At 45.2% G+C, this 22,500-nt stretch overlaps 1 protein-coding gene across 2 annotated transcripts in view; it reads right to left on the bottom strand.

The window, feature by feature from the left end:
• Positions 1-22,500, bottom strand: part of tspan9a (tetraspanin 9a) — a 192,196-nt gene that overhangs the window by 144,369 nt on the left and 25,327 nt on the right. The gene's annotated exons all lie outside the window — the stretch shown is intronic.

The raw sequence follows: 22,500 nt of genomic DNA on the forward strand, positions 1-22,500 counted from the left end.
CTATGCCTGTATAAGGGAGGGAAAGAGATGTTGAGGGGAATGACCTCTGACTTAAAAATGGCCAGACCGCAAAGGGCAGGATGAGTCCATCTGTTTGGCTTTTTTGGGCATGGCAAATATCATTAGCATTACTGACGAGCCCTCTACAGCACTGACCTAGGATGTGATCCAGAATACACACACACACACACACACAAACACACACATATGCACGCACGCAAACGCACACACGCACACGCATGCAAACATACACACACACACAGACAAACCTACAAAGGCATATACTCTTACAAATAGCTGTACATTCACACATAACCCCAGACATACACACATAGGTAACACATGCACACACATAGTCATAAACACAACACAAAAATGGCTTCACTTGTGTAATTGAGGCAAGATAAAGTCAAAAACACCCGGAAACTTTACTTCACACAACTTTATCATACACACACACACACACACACACACACACACACACACACACACACAAATCATGTGGTATAACAAACTTCATAAAAAATATAATCCTAAAAAATAATCCAGCCTTCTACATCTTCTACCAGGGGGTTGGGATGGGCTGCTTGTTTTTTATTTGTCTCCAGGGGCAACAGACGGCCTGTCTCCTAGCTACCGGTGATCCAACAGAGTAATTCGGTGCAGTCTCGCCCTGCAAACTCTCCCTGAAGATCAGTTTCACTGCACCCGCAGTTTCCCTCGGTGGTCTCTCCTTAGCAATCCACAGCCGCACCCTTTCAGCTGCTGACTAATGCTGACGCTAACCTCCACCCTGAATGTGACCCCCTCTCCCAGCAGCCTTCATTTAATTGCCCCCCCCCCCCCCCCCCCGCCTCCAGACGCCCCAATAGCCATGACCAATGATCACTGGTCCGATTCGTTTCCTTCTCTCCTGGCGGAGTCTTTAACTTCATTCTGCCCCAGCCTGCAGCACTAGTTTAGACACTGATGGGGGAACTACTCCAAAGTAAAGTGCGAGTAGCCCCTAGAAAACCATGCTATCTTTATATAATAGTACATAGGCAAACAAATGAGTGAGACATAGAATAATAATAAATAAAATGTCTAAGCAAATAAATAGAAACATGGGCTACATTGTGTGGAAGGCAAAAGGATACAGAGTAGTCCAAATAAATTGTTTTAAAAGGCATCAAAATAATCCTGAATGACATTCAGTGAAATTAAAACACATTCTTCAGGTGCAGCGTGTTTACCTTATTGCTCATTCCTTGTTGCTTAAAATACCATCAGCTATAAGTGCTATAAATATTACACGGCATTAACAATAAATGTTAATTCTTCCATAAATTATTATGTAATAAACAAATCACTCCATTTAAAATGTTCTGACATAACTCACTTTGTTTACTATGGAGATATAAAACTTAATTTGTCGTAGAAGTGTCGTAGCATTCTCTCTACCATATTGACACTCATATACACAAATTCTCCCATTCACTAACACACACAGACACACACACATGCACACACACACACACACACACACACACACACACTAAAATAACTCGCTGGCCTCAAAAATGAATTTTTGAAAGTGTGGCCCAATATTACTTTAGCGACAGAGAGACAGACAGAGAGGGGGAGAGAGAGAGAGAGAGAGAGAGAGAGAGAGAGGAACTGATGCAAGGATGAGAGATAGCACAAGATAAAAAGAAGGAGAGAGAAAATGAGGAAAGAAGGAAAAGATAAAAGTGAAAGGACAAAGAGAGTGGTATAGAGAAGTGGGCACAGAAGGAGAGATCTAAGAGAGAGAGAGAGAGAGAGAGAGAGAGAGAGAGAGAGAGAGAGAGAGAGAGCAAAGGACAAGGAGAGGAGCTCCCCGTTGGGGAAACACTTTGACAGATCATCCTCTATTGGGGAGGAGAACCAGGGGCAGATAGATTACACTCCCTGAAACACGGGGAGGCTGGGGTTTGTTTGCCCCCCCACCACACACCCCCACACCGCCCGCTCTAGAGAGTGGAGCAGAAATATTTGGGTTGCAGTTGATCCAAGGAGGGGGAGGAGTTGGGGGTGAGAGATGGACAGGAAGGGCTCCAAAGACAGAGACATTAATACTGCAGCAGGTACAAATACATGGATCTGCCCAAACACACACACATACACACACACACACACACACACACACACACACTATTCACCTTACCTGTACAGCCCTACTTCATGGAGCTGTCTCTATATATACACACACACACACACACACACACACACACACACACACACACACTAACATCCACAGTTCACGTAATGAAACACAGTCTGATGGATAGGGGGAGAGAGAGAGAGTGAGATTGAGAGAGTGAGAAAGAGAACAAATGATGGGGGGTACAAGACGAGGAAGCAGAGGAGCGAGAGGATAAAAGAGGGGTATATAGATGGAGGGAGAGAGAGAAGAGAGAGGGAGGAAGAGGCACACACATAGCAGCCAGCAGAAAGATAACAGGAAACTATTTGACTCCAGGGGATCACATAGAAGCATTTTGGAGGTAGCGGACAAAGTGTGCCGGTGTGTGTGCTTGACCTACATACATGTATGTGTGTGTGCTACGTGCACACATCCAATACTAAACAGGCTCTCCTAAAACAGGCTCTTCTCCGAATACAATTTTCCTCCTTTTCTCTCGTGCTCTCTCTCGCTCTCTTTCTCTCCCCCTCCCTTTAGACCTCAACCACTTTCTCTCTCTGTCTCCATCCCACTCCTGTGCCCATATGCTTACACACACACACACACACACACTGCTGGCGCCTCTGCCCTCCATCCCTCACTAAGCTTTACTGCTGCCTGCAAAAGGGTAGTAGACCACAGATTACACACGCGCATACACACACACACACACACACACACACACACACACACACACACACACACACACACACACACACACACACACACACACACACACACACACACACACACACACACACACACACACAATCCTATTTATCGCAGTACTGAAAGCTGCGTTGACTGCTAGAGCTTTTGTATGTTCTCCTGGCTCTATACTCAAAACCTGCACATCTACCTATTTTATCCTCTCCACCTCCACCTCTACCTCCACCTGTTTACTTTTCTTGCCTTCCTCCTTCTCAATCCCTTGCCCTCAAGCCATATCTCCATCCTTTCATGCAGGCTGTTTCTAGGCCACCCGTAAGGGATCGGGTTACACAGAAAAGGATGGGCCTTGGTTTCAGCTAAACACCTTGGCAGGCATGGCCAAAATAGGCTTTGAAATTAAAGACATCCACAGACACACACAAAGAGGAACTGTTTGTCTTTTTTATGTCACTGTGACCACACACACACACACACACACACACACACACACACACACACACACACACACACACACACACACACACACACACACAACCACACACAGACAATCACTGCCACTCTCGCTGGTAGTCTCCATATATCAAATGGAGATATTTCCAATGCAGTTTCCTTCATGTGTTCACTCGTTCAGGCCCTCTCCCTCACTCTCTCTCTCTCTGTGCTCTGTAAGCTCTGACGCCTCTGAACTTTGTGTGTGCGTCCTGATCCCGCCGGGAGGGGGGAGAGATGATCATTAAACCGAACACAGACACACGTAAACAAACAGACCGAAAAGACCCGAGGTAGAAAAGTAGAATATTCATATTACTCACACACACACACACACACCCCTATGTTAAAAAGGAAAGGGAATTAACTGACTGAACGTTTCTGCTGCCTGGATTTCAGCTTCATCCCCTTGTGCTTGTGTGCTCGCCTTAATGCAGTTTTCAGGTCTGCCTCACATTCCATCCGACTTGAAAGGGCTGATCCCTCACCTTGCAACGCTTTCCAATAAAGTTAGTCTTTACCTCAAAGTGTGTGTCTGTGTGTGTGTGTGTGTGTGTGTGTGTGCGTGCGTTTGCTTGCCCGAGATTGAGAGAAAGTAACATGTCTGCGGTAAGGCTTAAACAGTATATAATATATCCTGAGTAAACTGTTGTTGACTGAGGTAAAGCAAGGTGTTTTTCTTTTAACCTAGATGTGTGATTTAGCTCGTTTACCTGTCTGCATGCACATATAGTTATAGCCTGACAGTGCAGTGTGCGTGAGGTGTGTGTGTGTGTGTGTGTGTGTGTGTGAGGTGTGAAACAGGTTGACAGTGACAGGCTGTGTTGTCTGAGATCTGTGGAAGTGAAATAGCAACAGCATGAGACCGTGTCTATCAGACATCACACTCTAAACAGCCATGCAGCTTTTTTTCCTTCAGCATTTAACCCACTGCAGCCTAACTCTGTTCCAGCTGCGACGCTGCTTCTAGAAGTGTCTTCCATCAAGAACAGACAGGGCGAGGTTCTAGAAGTGTCTTCCATCAAGAACAGACAGGGCGAGGCAGGTATCTGAAGCGCAGCGGAGAGAGGAGAAAGGAGAGAGGAGAGAGACACACTTCTGGGGCGCTTATGAAACATGTGGCGGCGCAGCTGCTGGATGTCCAAGCATGGGCTGGAGCGGCAGCTATCAGTAGCGTCACAGACGGAATGACACGGAGACGGACGCGATGGAAATCAACAGACACACACACACACACACAGCCAAACACGCACACACACAATGGCACACTCACCCAAGTACCCACTGCATGTAAACAAACAACCTTTCTGCCCAAAGGAGATGAAGACAATAAAAATGAAAGGAACTTCTATCAGTGTTATGTTGTGAAGCGTAGGCCTGCTTTAGCAGTCTCTATGTGTGAAGGTTAATTTGTGTGTGTTCATCTCTGTACATGTGTGTGTGTGTGTGTGTGTATGTGTGAATGAGTGTGTGTGTGTGTGTGTGTGTGTGTGTGTGTGTGTGTGAATGGGTGTGAGTGTGTGTGTGTGTGTGTGTGCATCTGTGTAATTGCCTGAGTATCACCAGCATCACCAGCCGTAGATGTTGACCAATTGGAGGTTGTAGTAATTAGTAAAAACTCACTCAGTTTGTAAAGTCCCTCTGCTTCAGTTAATGTGTCCTATTCACATCCCACCCACAACCCTCCACATAGCTCTCCAGCTCTAGCAGGTGCTCAAGGAAACCAATTCATTTATACGAACGGTCCTCATGAAAGACCAGTTTGAAATATGATGAAAATCTACACAGACACACAAACTTTAACAGGCACTAGAATGTTCCCAATGAAAGGGCTATTTGGTTTGCTTTACAAACATGTTTTTTGATCAGGCAAGAGAAGGAAAGAGAGGGTGAAAGGTCACTCGCTCATCATAGAAGGTATCATTTTCTAGCCTGGAATCGGCCTTTCAAGCAAGATCCAGGAAAGACTCTAGAGTACTGACAGGCATGGATGAGGAAATACGGTCTTCAAATGAAGTGGTAACATTGGAGCAGTTCCCATTGGTCACCACAAAACCAGACCCCTCCACACACACACACACACACACACACACACACACACACACACACAAACACACTGCCTTGGCAGCCTTGGACAGCCTCAAAAAGTCTAGTTCTCTGACTCAGATTGACACTCACACACAAACACTCACAATACTCACACACTCTAACACACACACACACAATAATCACACACAAGGGCAGACAAGGCAAACCACAGCGACAGTAAGCACAAATAAACTAAAACACACAAGGCCACTTGAGGCGAACGGTTATTTCCAAATAAAGATTACGCTCACGTCGTCCTCAAAAACCACCTGCCTTAACCCCCTTTCCCTCGCATGGAAACATAGCCATGGAATAATGCCACAGACTGCTCCAGCAAACTCCCACCCCTATTCGGCTCTCCTGGGAACTGGTTTATTTTAAGAGCAGAATTAAGGAACCTAAGCAGCACCAGGCACTTTGAAGACTCATCACAACATATACAAAGGAGAATTATGAGAAATATACATTTAAGAGCTCGAAAAACACACAAACCAAGGACAAAAAACATTGATTATATTACCATCTCTTTAGTTATTTATTGTATCTATAGTTACTGAAGCACAAAGGAGGCTTACTAAATATTATACTTACATACACACACACACACACACACACACACACACACACACACACACACACACATACATACACATACACACACACACATACACACACACACACACACACTTCAGGACTACCAGCAGGCGAATCAAGTACAGAAAGATGAACAATGGATAAAATACAGCAAATATTTTCCTGTCTAGTTACCAATTCAACTTTTGGTCTGGATGCCTTCCTTTTATTCCGAGGTCGGCTTCAGTCAGCTCCGCGTGTTCTGTTCTCTCCACTCCTTCTTTGCTTTGCTTCTTTTCCAGTCTTCTTCATGTTTAAAAATACACAAGCTCCACAGACCTCTGTCCCTGTGTCTGCCCACGTGCGCTGACCCTACTGTTGTCTAACTCCGGCGAAGACGCCGTCGCTCCAGTGATCACAGCCGTCAGCCCTTACCCACAATGCCCCTGGGCACACGCTCTGTTTTGCCCGGTTTCTTGTGGTGATGCTGTGACACAGGCCTTGGTGAGTGGGCCCAATGGAACTGTAATATAATCTATAGATTCTAAAGCAATGTTTAATTTGCAGCTCATTTACTTTAGTCTATTATGGCTAATTACACGAGGCACAAGATAGCAATTACACCAGCCGCAGCTAAACAAATTGTTTCTGGGATTGTGTTTTGCTGCGTGCCATGTGTGGCCTGATGATAGCGCCACAGTTAATTACAAGCAGAAAAGCGAGAGATGATCTTTTGTGCATGACTTTCTGCTCAACAGTGAGGAGAAAATTTGCATTTGAATTCACTCCTGCAATCCATTCAATTGCAGTATCATCTTACGGCGGGTATTGTTATGATTGTATTATTGTGTTTAATTGACAGTATTTCACACAGGACATGCAAATTGCTGGCAACAGCAAAGGCCACTTCACCAGAACCTACTGACTGCTTCAATGTTCAAGTCATCTTGTGGTCTGAATCTGTGAACTTTCCAAAGAGGTGCACGTCATACCACCTGCACAGCATTTCCCACGAACACTCAGCCAAACGCACACACACACAAATATACACACATAGAGTGCGAGAGCGAGAGTGAGAGAGAGAGAGAGAGAGAGAGAGAGAGAGAGACAAACATATACACCTGACATTTCCTCTCTGAAATACACCATCCTGAGCGACAGGGATTGCTTTGCAAAGTCAATCCCTCTGCGGCACGTCAGCAAGCATCTCAGAGGCATCTTTAGACTGCGATGTTAAATGGGCCCCGCTGCAGATCGACGCCGAGGCTCGACGACTCGATCAGATATTTGAAGCGTCCTGGAGCGCAGCATAAGGCTCCGTGCCTCAGGTGGGGGACTATTAAAATTTCAAACAGATACCTGACAGAGGCAGGCTGCCTTTCCTGGATTGAAAAGCACAGTGGAAGTGTAGGACTGAGAAGTCTGAAGTCTGAGAACTGTTGTGGAAAATGAGGACATGTAAGTGAGCGAGTAAGTGTGTGCGTGTATGTGTGTGTGTGTGTGTGTGCGTGTGTGCGTGTGTGTGTGTGTGTTCATATTTGTGTGTGTGGTGTGTGTGTAAAAATAAACACACGTTCTATATCAAAGCCATTGTTAAAACAGTCATGTTGGCTGCCTGCTGCTGACATCAGTCTTGAGTGAAGAACAGATCAAAACACGCTGACGTGTGTGAAACTTTTCAATCGTTTGAAGTGGGTTATTTAAGCTCGAGCTGGCAGATGAACATGACCAAAGAGCTCACATCTGCTGTTTACTAAAAGTCACTGAAATGGCTTTAATGCCTCTCTTAATCATATGTAAAAACAAAAACACAAAAACATATCTGTAAAGTACCCTGCATGCCTGGCCTCACACACACACACACACACACACACACACAGACACACACACAGACACACACACAGACACACACACAGACACACACACCGTTGCGCTCTGACACCGGTGAGCGATACCCTGAACCAAAGCTGTGGTTTTGGCACATTCCACAGGTGGTGCCTCATGGGATTTCCATCCACTCCTACTCTGACAAGGGCAAACTTCGATCTTCAACCCCTCCCCACACACACATACCCATACCCTACCCTTCACCGCAACACTCCAGTTACATCTCTTGATCAGCCACAAACACACTCACACACACACACACACACACACACACACACACACACACACACACACACACACACACATACACACACACACCCCCTACACCTCTCCCCCTCTCTCCCAATACCATGCCTCGATGATCCCCTATAAGGCAGGCGGATGCCTCCAACCCTGATATAATAATAGACTCAAGGTGGCATCTTTGGCATAGCGGAGCGATGACTATCGTGCCCATCCCCCCACTGATCAGGCCCAATCACACCCATAAATGAGGAGTGCGATGCAAGGCTGAGCAGTCACATGAAGGACCAGGCAGGAAAGTCCCTCAAGGACTGATTAACACAAGATAAAGTCATGCTTATGCACACACATGCACGCACACACACACACACACACATGCACACACACACGCTCAAGAGGTGCCCTCTCAATGCACAGAGTCAAAGACTATATGCATTAACACACACACACACCATGCATAGGGGTTTACCACTTCCACACATGTATGTACACACACACAAACACTCATACACAAACATGTACACATCCATTCAAATACACACACAAACTCACACACACACACACAAACTCAAACACACCATCTCAGGACCCGTGCTTCCATGAATGATATGGAAAACGCTGCTGTAACCTGATCAACTGGGGAGGAAGGTTAAGCCAACAGATGCTCTTGGTCTCTAATGAGGAGGAGGAGGAGGAGGAGGAGGAGGAGACAGCTGAGAAGAAAACCTGCTCTTTTCCTCCTCCTCTGATGCTGAAAGGCGATACATCCTGCTATCTGATCGGCTGCCTCTCCATGTGTAGAGCCAGGTGATTCATTTAGTGATCGCACCAGAGAGCCCTCTCTCTCATTACAGGGTATAGGAAAGACAATAGAGTGGCCTTACATCACCCTCTTCCCATAAGCCTGTCCTACCCTCCCTCTCTCTCTCTATCCAGCTTTCCTTTTTCTATACAAAGGCGGTAAGATTATTCTGTTCTTTATCTCTGAGAGTACAAGGACAGTACAGGTCTATTCTCACTCTAACTCTCACTTTCGCTCTCTCTCGCTCTCTCTCTCTCTCTCTCTCTCTCTCTCTCTCTGCGTCTGTAAAGGGGCAGTAAGGGTCCTGTGTCCTGCCCCTTGTGGCTATATTTACCCCCGTAAGCACACCGCAGCACATCACGCTGGGATTCTGTTACCCCCTCCAGCACCCACTGCCCTCAGCGCCCGCTATGCCACTGTGGGTCACAAGCGTCACAGCCCTGGCCCATGCCAGCATTCAGCGCCAACCTTGCACACACACACACACACACGCACACACACACACACACACACACACACTCGCACACTCACAAACACACACACACACACTCGCACACTCACAAACACGCGCACGCGCACGCACACACACACGCACACACACACACACACACACACGCACACACACACACACACGTGTGCCCATGTGCAGATGCCCAAGCAAAAACTTTAATCTTTTTAACGCCATACCAACACATTAGATCCCCTAAAGAAGGGACACGCCATAGCTAATGTCGGACATAAACACATCGGTGAACGCATGACCATAGTCAAGCAAGCCTCTAAAATCCACACCACACTACCAACACACGCACACACACACACACCTAATCCTGTTAACCCTGAACCTGAGCATAGCAAACACCAGAGACACACCCATCGCTTCTGTTCCAGCCACAGCTCCACGGAGACCCTCGCCTATATCCTCATATGGTCCCCGGTCTCCAGCGCGAGCTCCAAACTCTGAGGTGAACCCGGACCAATAAACCAGAAAGCAATGAAGAACTTCCCTCACTTTATTGAGTTTTGCTAGGAGCTGAACCTTGGCGGAGGATTTTGCAACTACATTGATTTATCTATTAAACTGCAGCTGACAGCACGCATTCACAGCGCTCCCCACTGATTATGAACTAAATGTTCCCTAACACCTCTATAATAAAAATTCATCTAGCCAGTTACCACACTTAGAAGTTAAGGCTTGCATCATTGCTGTGTGCTGAGGCCATTTTCAGCTATTTCTCACTGATTAACCACATATTTCGATTAACAAGTGCAAACCAGCACAGAAACCTCCTGCGGTTTTAATAGTGGTTTTGCCCTAATGACGTTAAAACACCCACATAGTAGTTCTGGTGAAATACTCTGGGTGACATTTAGCCTCGGGTTATTATTAGAGTAAATCTCCTACCATTTCAGATAACATCCGTTACTATACAGTGTCAGACGCTAAACTCTTGGATGATCTGGCGAAAAAAAGAGAACCAGAGGGACTGGCACTACGGGACGGCACAGGAAATCTAGCCGTATGGCTAATTCTGGCATATTTCCCATAATGTGCATGACTTATGTGCCTCTGTCAGACCATTATAAAGACTGGTACTCTGTGCTCCGAGGCACGGTTCTGTGCTCTACTCTGCTGGGCAGTGTGTGTTCTGTGCTCTACTCTACTCTGCCGTGTGCTGTGTGCTGTGTGTGCTGTGTGTTCTGTGCTCTACTCTACTCTGCTGTGTGTTCTGTGTGTTCTGTGCTCTACTCTACTCTGCTGTGTGTTCTGTGTGTTCTGTGCTCTACTCTGCTGTGTGTTCTGTGTGTTCTGTGCTCTACTCTGCTGTGCTGTGTGTTCTGTGCTCTACTCTGCTGTGTGTTCTGTGTTCTACTCTACTCTGCTGTGCGGTGTGTTCTGTGCTCTACTCTGCTGTGCGGTGTGTGTGCTGTGTGTTCTGTGCTCTACTCTGCTGTGCTGTGTGTTCTGTGTTCTACTCTGCTGTGTGCTGTGTGTTCTGTGCTCTACTCTGCTGTGTGTTCTGTGTTCTACTCTGCTGTGCTGTGTGTTCTGTGCTCTACTCTGCTGTGTGTTCTGTGTTCTACTCTGCTGTGCTGTGTGTTCTGTGCTCTACTCTGCTGTGTGCTGTGTGTTCTGTGTGTTCTGTGCTCTACTCTGCTGTGTGCTGTGTGTTCTGTGTTCTACTCTACTCTGCTGTGTGCTGTGTGTTCTGTGTGTTCTGTGCTCTACTCTGCCGTGTGCTGTGTGTTCTGTGTGTTCTGTGCTCTACTCTGCTGTGTGCTGTGTGTTCTGTGTTCTACTCTACTCTGCTGTGCGGTGTGTTCTGTGTTCTACTCTGCAGGGCAGTGCTGTGCGGTGTGTGTTCTGTGCTCTACTCTGCTGTGCGGTGTGTGTTCTGTGCTCTACTCTGCTGTGCGGTGTGTTCTGTGCTCTACTCTGCTGTGTGCTGTGTGCTGTGTGTTCTGTGTTCTACTCTACTCTGCTGTGTGCTGTGTGTTCTGTGCTCTACTCTGCTGTGTGTTCTGTGCTCTACTCTGCTGTGTGTTCTGTGTTCTACTCTGCAGGGCAGTGCTGTGCGGTGTGTTCTGTGCTCTACTCTGCTGTGTGTTCTGTGCTCTACTCTGCTGTGTGCTGTGTGTTCTGTGTTCTACTCTACTCTGCTGTGCTGTGTGTTCTGTGCTCTACTCTGCTGTGTGCTGTGTGTTCTGTGTTCTACTCTACTCTGCTGTGTGCTGTGTGTTCTGTGTTCTACTCTACTCTGCTGTTCTGTGTGTTCTGTGCTCTACTCTGCTGTATGCTGTGTGTTCTGTGTTCTACTCTACTCTGCTGTTCTGTGTGTTCTGTGCTCTACTCTGCTGTGTGCTGTGTGTTCTGTGTTCTACTCTACTCTGCTGTGTGCTGTGTGTTCTGTGCTCTACTCTGCTGTGTGTTCTGTGTTCTACTCTACTCTGCTGTGTGCTGTGTGTTCTGTGCTCTACTCTGCTGTGTGTTCTGTGTTCTACTCTACTCTGCTGTGTGCTGTGTGTTCTGTGTGTTCTGTGCTCTACTCTGCCGTGTGCTGTGTGTTCTGTGTGTTCTGTGCTCTACTCTGCCGTGTGCTGTGTGTTCTGTGTGTTCTGTGCTCTACTCTGCTGTGTGCTGTGTGTTCTGTGTTCTACTCTACTCTGCTGTGTGTTCTGTGCTCTACTCTGCTGTGTGTTCTGTGTTCTACTCTGCAGGGCAGTGCTGTGCGGTGTGTTGGGGCTCTGAGAGGCGACTGATTGGAGAAGAAGTTGGTTCACTGAGGCATGACTCACTGGGGAATCAGCGAGACGCTTCATCTTCCAACAGATCAATACCGGGGCTGGCCGGAGTTTAAGACACACGGGCGCAGTGGCAATTACTGTTCACTGTTCCACTGGCATGCACATGCACGCACAACGTGTGCACACACACACACACACACACACGTTGCACAGACAGTCATGCTATTCCGTAACATCACTCGAAGACTGGGATACACATGCAGCACTGGGAACACGTACAGTCATATTAGTCACAATCTGTCAAATAGCCAATAAGTCTAGTCTAACATGTGTATGTATCAGTGTGTGAGTGTGACTGAGTGTGTGGTTGTAGATGAGTCAAAGCATTATGTCAATTCAGTTCAAGTGGAATAAAAATAACAAGGACCCAAATCATAATGAACTCTGTCTTACACTCTCACACACACACACCTTCTACATTCTAAGCAGCATGAAAAAAAACACACAAAAAAAAACAACACTACCACTGCAACCACATCCTCTCAGCTCTGCTGTATGCTGCCACCTAGTGGACAATCCCTGATCTGATCAGGACAGTATCACTGAAGCCATTTGACCTCCATGTAAATATATCGTCACATTGATTTTAGAGACTGTCTGATAGGAAGCAGTTTGCCCAGGGGAGCAGTTAGACTCTGGCCCAGTTAGCAGGCCCTCTACGACCAGCCCATAATACTACCAGCAAGGGCTACACCCCACAGCAGTCATTTGATTTTTTCAACAAAATATTAATATTACTGCACCACTGCTCTATGGATTGACATGGTAGTGGACTGAAGTGAAGAGGTTCATAAATAGTTTTTTATGTTCATCATATATATTGATGAAGCCAATCAAGTGAGAATTTGCTCCACCAACATAGTCCTGTGAGAATAATATAACAGCCAAAATGACCATAAATATAAGCAAACAAATTATTCTCTCATAGGCATGTATTCTTGATCTCTAAAACTGAAGTGAAAGTTGCCCTGACAAAGGGTCTGTGTGTGTGTGTGTGTGTGTGTGTGTGTGTAACCCAATTACAGGCCACTAATACAGAAGGTCAAAGATGTGTATGTATGTCTCTGTATGTGTATTCGTAAGCATGTATTTTGCATTAAGAAAGGTTGAAAGGTGTATCAGCCCTTATGCAGTACTACTACCAAAAAGGTTGAACCAAGCTTGGCTTGATGACCTGAAGAAGTGTTTGCTATCGTCTTTATTTCTGTGTTGTCTGAGCTCCTGTGGTCTAGGGTAGGTATAGACTTCGGTTCATTGTATTTTTCCATCAATTGAGATGTTTCTTTTTCACCTTGACAGCTTCAGCTCTCTTTCATCTCTCCCTCTAGTAAACAGAGTTGCAGTCATCAGTTAAGTAGCTGTTATCCCGGTTGCCCATTCCATTTGTTTCCTTAGGCAGTTAATAAATCAAGGCTTCAACAGAGTGGCAGTCTCTTTACACAGCCATCTGGCAATGAAAGGCTTGAAAGAAAACATTTTGCTGTTAAACAGCCTTTCTAGCTGTCTCTAGTAAAATGTCACCTCTGCAGGAAGTGACGCCATTCAGCTCAGCCTGATGTTCTCATGAGAACTCCTGGTTGTGATTCTACATTTTCTCCACTAGGAGGCACTCTAGACCAAGTATGAGGCATCGGAATGCACCCATCGACCTATAGCCAGTTACTTTTAAAACACAGTGTATGAGTAGAACCTTTTAAAACAACATTTGAATACATTGAGCGTGCACGCGCGCACACAAACATACACCAAAGAACGATGTACGTGCACAAACACACACCCAAGCAATATGCGCGCACACACACACACACACACACACACACACACACACAGACACACACAAATATCTCGCCAGCTGTCCCCATGATGGTCTGGATCATGGCTTGTTCATCCGAGAGCAATGCAGACAAATGCCATTTTTACCCAAACATGACTACAGTCACCAGGAACAATACTGAGGGAGTCACTACTAATCCTGCTCCTACTAGACGGCCCATCAGACTGAGGGAGACTACTCATCCTGCTTCTGCCAGAGGCAGACTCCCAGCTGCATTCCTCTTCTGCTGCAGACTGAAATCCCCCCCACGCACACTAACACGCACACACACACACACACACACACACACACAGTACTAACACATAGTACTAACACATACAGTGTCACACACATAGACAGTGGCTTGCAAAAGTATTCAAAACCTATTCAAACCCTGTTTTATATATATATATATATATATATATATAAAGAAACTAAAATATTCTGCTACTCAACCCATATACATTAATACATGGTAGAGAACCCCTTTGCCTTCAGTCTTTTTAAGTGAGACAGTACCAGCTTTGCACATTGTTCTACAGTGTCCCCCCCCCCCCATTTTTCTTGTTAGAATTCATATACAACATCTAGGTGGATGGGATGGCGGTCCTGGACTGTAGTGCCACAGATTATCTGTATTATTTGAGTGAGTCATTCTAAAATGTTCACTTTCCTGTTTTTGAGCCACTCCAGTGCTGCTTTAGCCTGGTGCCTAAGGTCCTACTGGTAGGTAATCCCTCTCCCAAGTCTCAGTTTTACAACAGACTGCAACAGGTTTTCTTGCGATATTGTGTAGAATGGAATTCCATTTATTTATTTGATTTAAATTCTAAAAAGTTTCCCAGTTCCTGCAGACAAGACACATCCCACGCATCAAGCATATCCCCCGCCAAACTTCACAGCTGGGATGGTGTTTCTTGAGGCATTTGCAATGTTAGATTTACACCACATGTACTGCTCTCAGGGTTGGCCAGAAAGCTCTTTATTGATCTCATATGACCATAAAAACCCTTTCCCACATCTTAATCAACCTCCTTACATGCTTCAATGTGGATCTTCTAAAACAATATTTTGTTGTGTCACCCACTAGTAGAGTGCAGTTTTCTGAACTTTTACAGCTGCCCCTAAATTCCAGGCACTGAACTTTGTAGGGTTCAGGTTCAGTTTTTCATGGTGGCCTCCCTCACCAGTTAATGTCTTCCTCTGAAGCTTGGTTTGGCTTTTCTACAAAGCATCTGGGTGGTGTGATGCATCTTCTACTTGCTTCTTACGGATCCAATGATACTGAATTGAACAACAAAATACTTGGATACAGTCTTTTCCTCACTTAAGCATTTGAATCACCTTGTCTCTTTAGTCTTCATCGTGTCTGTTTTTTCACAGCCTGGCGGATGACCCTTAGACAGAGTGGTTTTTATATCCAGAGGATCTCTACTTCACCCACCCATAGGTAATACCGAATGAAGACCAGGTATGGCCATAAGTGGCACCTCTGTATCATTTGCGAATCATTTGTCATCTGCCTTAATCTGGAACTCGAAAGCACAGGGGTTTGAACACTTATGCAAATAGTCATGTTTCAGATTGGGAAAATATGTATGTAATAATAATATCTTTTGTAGTTGTAGAAAATGGTTATGACTTCCAGGGGGGTTGAATACTTTTTGAAGCCACTGTACACACAGAAACACAAAACATGGTAACACATACAGTTAGTCACACACACAGACAATTTGATAACACATACAGCCAGCCACAAAACACACACACACACACACACACACACACACACACACACACACACACACACAATGCATGGCAGCTAAATGCTTTCCAAAGACAATTTTGCAGACACAGGCACACACAAACACACACACATACACATAGTTCAAACAAACTTCAACATTTGAGTGACAACATACAGTTCCTTATTTGACCACGTAAACTGCCTATCTATTCCCCTAGACACGGATCACACACATACAGCTCCCTTTCCTCCGCCTCTTCATGTCTTGAAAGCTCACAAACACTGATGTGGCCAATCAATCAAATCACAACAGACAGTCGGAGCCAGATGCTCAGTTCCAAAGCTTAGATAGAAGCCATCGATGAACCCAAGGTCACCAAGGAGATGGGACTCTAGAATCAGAAAAAACACTCTCAGGTCAACGTCGAGGTTAAATAGAGTGGGGAAATCCATTAAAAAAAAATCAAAAGGCATAGAAAACAAAACTGACATTTAATGCAGCAGAGCAATCACCGGCTTCCCCAATATCAAAAAGGGACACTTGTCTCAAATTTCACCATAGTAGTTCAAAAGCCACGCTTAACAGACAATGGCATACATCATCTTATTGACTCTTAATGGTTTTCAACATACTGTCACAAGTGTGCGTAATACAAGCTTAACACACAACTTCAGGTCTGCAATCATTCATTCCGATGGAAACCTTTTCAAGACCTTGCTCAAATGAAACCCAAGCCTCCACAATGATTCATCTGTAATTGAAAACAAGCCCCATCCAACACAGAGACACAGCTACAAGCTTTTCAACAGCAGCAGCAGGGTCTTCATCACTCTCTGAACCTACATATTAGAAACATGTTCCTAATTGGAGCTAACAGAGGGGGGAACGGAGTGAGCGCTAGGCCAAGGGAGAGCTAAGACATGCAGTACTACAGACGGATCAAAGGATGTCATCCAAACCTGAGGTTAAATAACCAACACAGATTATTAGATTAGTCATTCTCTTAGAAACAAGACCTGAGACAAAAAAAAAAAAATCTTTAAAGCACATAGAGCCACAACATACTGAGTTACTGATGAGAACTTTGGAAGGATACGTCCAAGTCTGATATCTACTCTTCTCATTTGTTACAAAACTGCCACTTTACTAAATCTCTGCAGCATATTTTCCCAGGCCTGTTCTTGTTCAATCACTTTCATTTTCTTCTGTTTTTCCTCAAGGTCATTCTGTTACAACCCTACAGGCTATCCACCCCCTGTAGTGAGTAAGGAATAAATAAACCAAACACATATAGGCTATTCATTTTACTACACTTACCTTGTATTGGCCAATTTATATTCCATATCCAACCTTAATTCACAGATAGTCTCATAAATGCACATAGACTCACACACACACAATTCACATGACTGGAAAAGGCTCACTGATTGAACACTGAGTGGGTAATCTGTACCATGTGACCTAATGACATAACTGCTCTTCACATCAGTTATGCCAGACCACTTTACTGGCTAGGCCAAGGCATGAACGTGAACATGAAGGAGTCATAGCACAAAGCGCTTTAGGTTTAAAACAGCATTGTAAGACACACTGTTTCTGCTCCATACATACGCAACATAAACATCAACACTGCTTTGGCCTGAAGCTGTGTGTGTATGTGTGTGTGTGTGTGTGTGTGTGTGTGTGTGTGTGTGTGTGTGTGTGTGTGTGTGTGTGTGTGTGTGTGTATGTATGTGTGAGTTTTGTTACAAGCCATACATACGCAACATAAACATCAACACTGCTTTGGCCTGAAGCTGTGTGTGTGTGTGTGTGTGTGTGTGCATGTTTGTATGTATGTGTGAGTTTTGTTAAAGGCCATACATACGCAACATAAACATCAACACTGCTTTGGCCTGAAGCTGTGTGTGTGTGTGTGTGTGTGTGTGTGTGTGTGTGTGTGTGTGTGTGTGTGTGTGTGTGTGGGTGTACGTGCGTGTGTGTATGTATGTGTGAGTTTTGTAAGAGCCCCTTGAGAAATCTTCCCGAACAGCAATGACAGTTGTAATCAAACAAAGCACTCCAGGCTAATGGTAGAGAAAAGATTGGTTGTGATTATAAACGTGGTTCGTGCCCATTCAATAAGTGGATACTTGATTTGAAGAAAAATAAGAGAAAGAAAAAAGAAAAAGAACAACTCAAGGAATTCATTCAGCAAACGCAGTCACTTATCAAAGCCATCTGCTCCATTGCCAGACCCACTCTCTGAGCAGGTCTTTCAGTCGCTAATCCAAACCAGACCAGTTTCTAGGAACCCCTCGCCAGACAGAGATGGCCAATGCTTCTTTATCTCCGCTTAGCGCCCACCTCTCAAAAGGAGATCTAGTGGTTACAATCGATCAACTTCCTTAAAACAACCCTAAATTACTATTCATATCGAACTTTCCGATCACAAGACTACTGATTTGAATAGAGAGTTGGGGTTTTTTTTCCCGCCAAAGCCCCAAAATGGGCTAGAGACTCTGAAGTGGTTTGGTGACATTTTGCTACGGTTGACCCAGTTCGAGAAGCTCAAAGTGGCACATGGTGTAAAACTTGGAGCCGAACCGAGCTCCCGTATGAAACTAATAAAAGCATCTGAAAAACAGAGCAGATTAATCTTCGTCACGTCAGGACACGTGACCTGAAAGAGAGGGGTCATGTTTTTCCACGCGACTCTTGGGAACCTGCTACTCCTGAGGAGATAGGGGTCTGGAGTAGCCCAAAAAAAGAAGGAAAACAAGGAAAATAAACAGAGGAAAATAACCAGCACAGTGTGAGAAAGGTGACGCTGATGTCTCAACATTGTCTCAGAATGCTCCAGTCTCTGTCTTACTGTAGCAAGAGCGCTCAAATATGCATCGCAGTGCGTTTTCCAATAACACCTGATAGGTCTTTGCAAACATGTCACAGCTTGGAAAGACTTAAGACAGACATGTTCAATAAATCAAATCAACACCATCATTCCCATCATAACCACCACAATCACCATCCTCATCATCATCATCATCATTATTATCAGCTCAGGCCACTAGCAGGATCTTGCGCTGAGAAACACCTAGTCCACTCAGTTGAATGAGTGTGGTGGATCTGAGCCATGTCAGGCCGGCATCTGATCCAAAATCAGCTGATGTGGTTTGATCTTATTACCTCAGCTCCTGACTGACTCCTCATGAGGTGATCCAGAGTTTACTCTGTTCCCACTGCGGTGCGGAGATCTGGGAGTCAACATCACAGCGCACCGGCTCCACAATGCAGCAGCTGATCTGGGTTCAGTTGAAGCCTGCCCAAGGGTCACTTTTCCACCGATACCTCAAACTCATTTGCAAGCCCAAAAGAAAATGTACAACAGGAAACATTACCGACAGACCAGGGGAAATGCTGTGGGGGTGATTCTGTGAGTGCATCACCAGGTAGCTAAGCCTGTGTTACGGTAACTTTCACACCGTGCGTTAAATATTTAACACACAAATGATTGAGGTGGCAGTTTGCCATGTTTAACAGTGAGCCTTCCACTCTCCCTGTCCCTCCGCCAGTTTAATATCCCAGGCTTTCCAGGACTTTGAATTTGAATCACTGAGTAAAGGAAGCAGATATACCAAAGGGCTTTTCAGCTTTTCAACAAACAACATTGCTTCTGAGGAGCATTAAATCAACTTAGTCTTGGTAAAGTTTGCTTAGTTTCATTAAAAGCTGCCAACCAAGTCATGGCACAGTCTAGGCCAGCAGGGCATTGACATTTGGAAGCGGAAAGAAAAAGGACCCCCCCCCCCCCCCCCCCACCATCACCACTGCTTTTTCCACATCCATCTTTCCTTAGCTCTTTCATTTGAAGATATCTGTTAGTCAGCACAGTGCCTTGTGCATTGACCCTTCTCTTTTACCCACATATCAGAACTTATCAACTTCTGAGGCTGCCCTAAACCTTCTGTACCACACCTTATACAGTAGCTGACTCAGGAACAGAGGCAGCCCTGATGAATGCAGACACTAGAACTGATCTGGCTCTGTGGATGTGCTTCAGGATCTGTTCTGCTACTACCGCTCGCCTGAAAACACATGACCCAAAGCTCCTTATTTGTCCTCCATCTTGGACAGGAAATTACAGTGTTAAGGAGAAGCCATGGTGCATTTAGGAGGGATTCAAAAACAGGAAGCTGTCTCAATTACTACTTTGGTTGGAACAGACCCAATGAAGAGGTATGAGGCCCACTCCTGCATATAAAACAGTCACTGGAGAAGTATCCTTTGTACAGGAATTTATCAAAATAAAACAATGTTGGGGCAATTGAATTATTAAAATCATGGTTAAACATAAAAACAAAAAAAGCCAGCTTGGTCAGGCATCACCGACAGCAACATCAACAGGAAAAACGTTATCTGTCTCAGGACATGCCAAAAGCTAGGTCCTAACAGCTAACCCTCCAGTCCTTACATAACCCCTCTAAGCATTCAGAGCCTAAATATGCTGAACAGTTAAGAGCTAGTCCTGGCTCCCAACACAAAGCAGTGTTCTTAATTCTGATGGCGCACTGTGCACTCTGAAGAGCCTGTGCACTCTGAAAGGCCTTTGCCGCAGCCAAAATCAGAACCCAGATTTAGGCTCCAGGGATATCCCAACCACACACACACACACACACACACACACACACACACACACACACACACACCAACACACCTCCCTGTCAAAGGCAGTTGACTAGCTTTGTGTTGCTCTCTTCATGTTCCTGAACTAGCAGGGGAAATCCACATGAAACAGTTCTTCTGTGCGCAGGCAGTCTGTCACAGTACGTCTGTCACAGTACGTCTGTTCTCTCACAGCTGATGGGATGACCTGCATCTGAGCATCAGTCACACTTACTCACAGTCATATGTACACACAAACGCGCACACACACACACACACACACACACACACACACACTTACATTCATTCAGGATTCACATTGACACCCATCCACACTAGTCTAATCAAACACATCAGTTAAAATATAGTTCTACACACACTCGCACACACGCACATGCACGCACGCAATACTTATTAATAATAATAATAATAATAATATAATAATAATAATAATAATAATAAACAATAATTTTAATTTTATTAACACCAGAAATGCTAACAGCATGAGTGAGGGAAGAATATTGGAAGGCAGAGAGAAAGAAACAAAGTTAAAGAAATACAGCCAAATAAAGACAACATGACATAAAGAAAGTCAGTCCCAAACCTAAGCCCCTCATAGTACATCTGTAGAGGCAGATATTTGAACTTAATTTACATTTTCTTATTACCCTTCTGAGAGACTAGCAGCCAGTGGGGTTAATCTCCCTTGGTGACCCACATGCACGGTGCATGCTGAACAGGGGCAGCAGATGTTGCTATGCTACTGTCGTTTGAGCATGGAGCAACACACCTCCTGCTGAGGTGACTTAAGGTCAGGGAGCTCCTGCCCAGTCCAGCTGCTTTCACACACACACACACACACCACACACCACACACCACACACCACACACCACACACCACACACACACACACACACACACACACACACACACACACACACACACACACACACAAAGACACGAATGCAAGCACACACATCTATAGACAGACAGACAAACACACACACACACACACACACACACTCACGCTCACATGCACACACCCCTCTCACTCTCTAGCGTATCAAAGCATCTCTCTCCTTTTCATTCTCTCCATCCTGAAAGGTTCAGTGATGGATGTCAAGTATGTCTACTGAGGAGACTTGGAGGTCCTCCTTGGAGGTCTCACCCCTTTGCAGCGTTCCGGGGCTGTGACTGCTCTCTGCTGCACTGTAAAGCTACTTCCTGCCTCTGTGTCTCTGTGCAGGGGTGGCAAAAGCTGGGGGCTGTTTGTCTAAACTGCACAAACATGTGAACACGAATGGCAGCCCATCACACTATGCTATACACGATAGCATTCATATTGGGATTTAATAACCTGGAGTTTCTATTCAAATTAGCTTCTATGACGGATGAGGATATGCAGTTTATTCATTGGTGTGCTCCCGGAGAATCAAAACCGGGACGTAGAGCTGGGTTCTAGTGATAACAGGACAACATGGATTATACAATGGTAAAATTAAGTAAACTCCCACGCAAGAAAGAGAGAGAAATATGAACACGAACAATGACAATACAAGCACTTGTAAGTCTGAATTTATCAAGCCACAATCAAGTCAGGGTGTGTAGGTGGGACTGGGTTGAGTGAGATAACAATTGAGTTTTTTATTTTGTCTAAACCGGCTCTTTCCTTATTTAGGATCTATTCCAACTCCGACTTAAGAATATAAACAGGAAGAGACTCGTGAAAATGCTTCGTGAAGAAAAATAAGCCATAAGACTCGGCGACACATAATCAGAAAACATTCTTCTGACCCATTCATGCCCCAAGCCCCTCGCCATAACCCCTCCAAAGATGTGTGAATTCAAAGGCAGCACTGCTGCAGATAAACACCCAGCTTATATACTGTGTGCCCCCTCAGGTGTGCTAAACATTCCTGGGGCTATTCCCTTCTGGAAGTGCCTCCGAGCTGTGTAATGACTGGTTAATGAGGCGTGCACTGGGAGTATTCCATAACCTTACACTATGCAGCAAGAGGTCACTGTGGCCC

The sequence above is a fragment of the Clupea harengus genome, chromosome 3 (genome assembly GCF_900700415.2).
Source record: "Clupea harengus chromosome 3, Ch_v2.0.2, whole genome shotgun sequence".
Lineage (NCBI taxonomy): Eukaryota > Metazoa > Chordata > Actinopteri > Clupeiformes > Clupeidae > Clupea > Clupea harengus.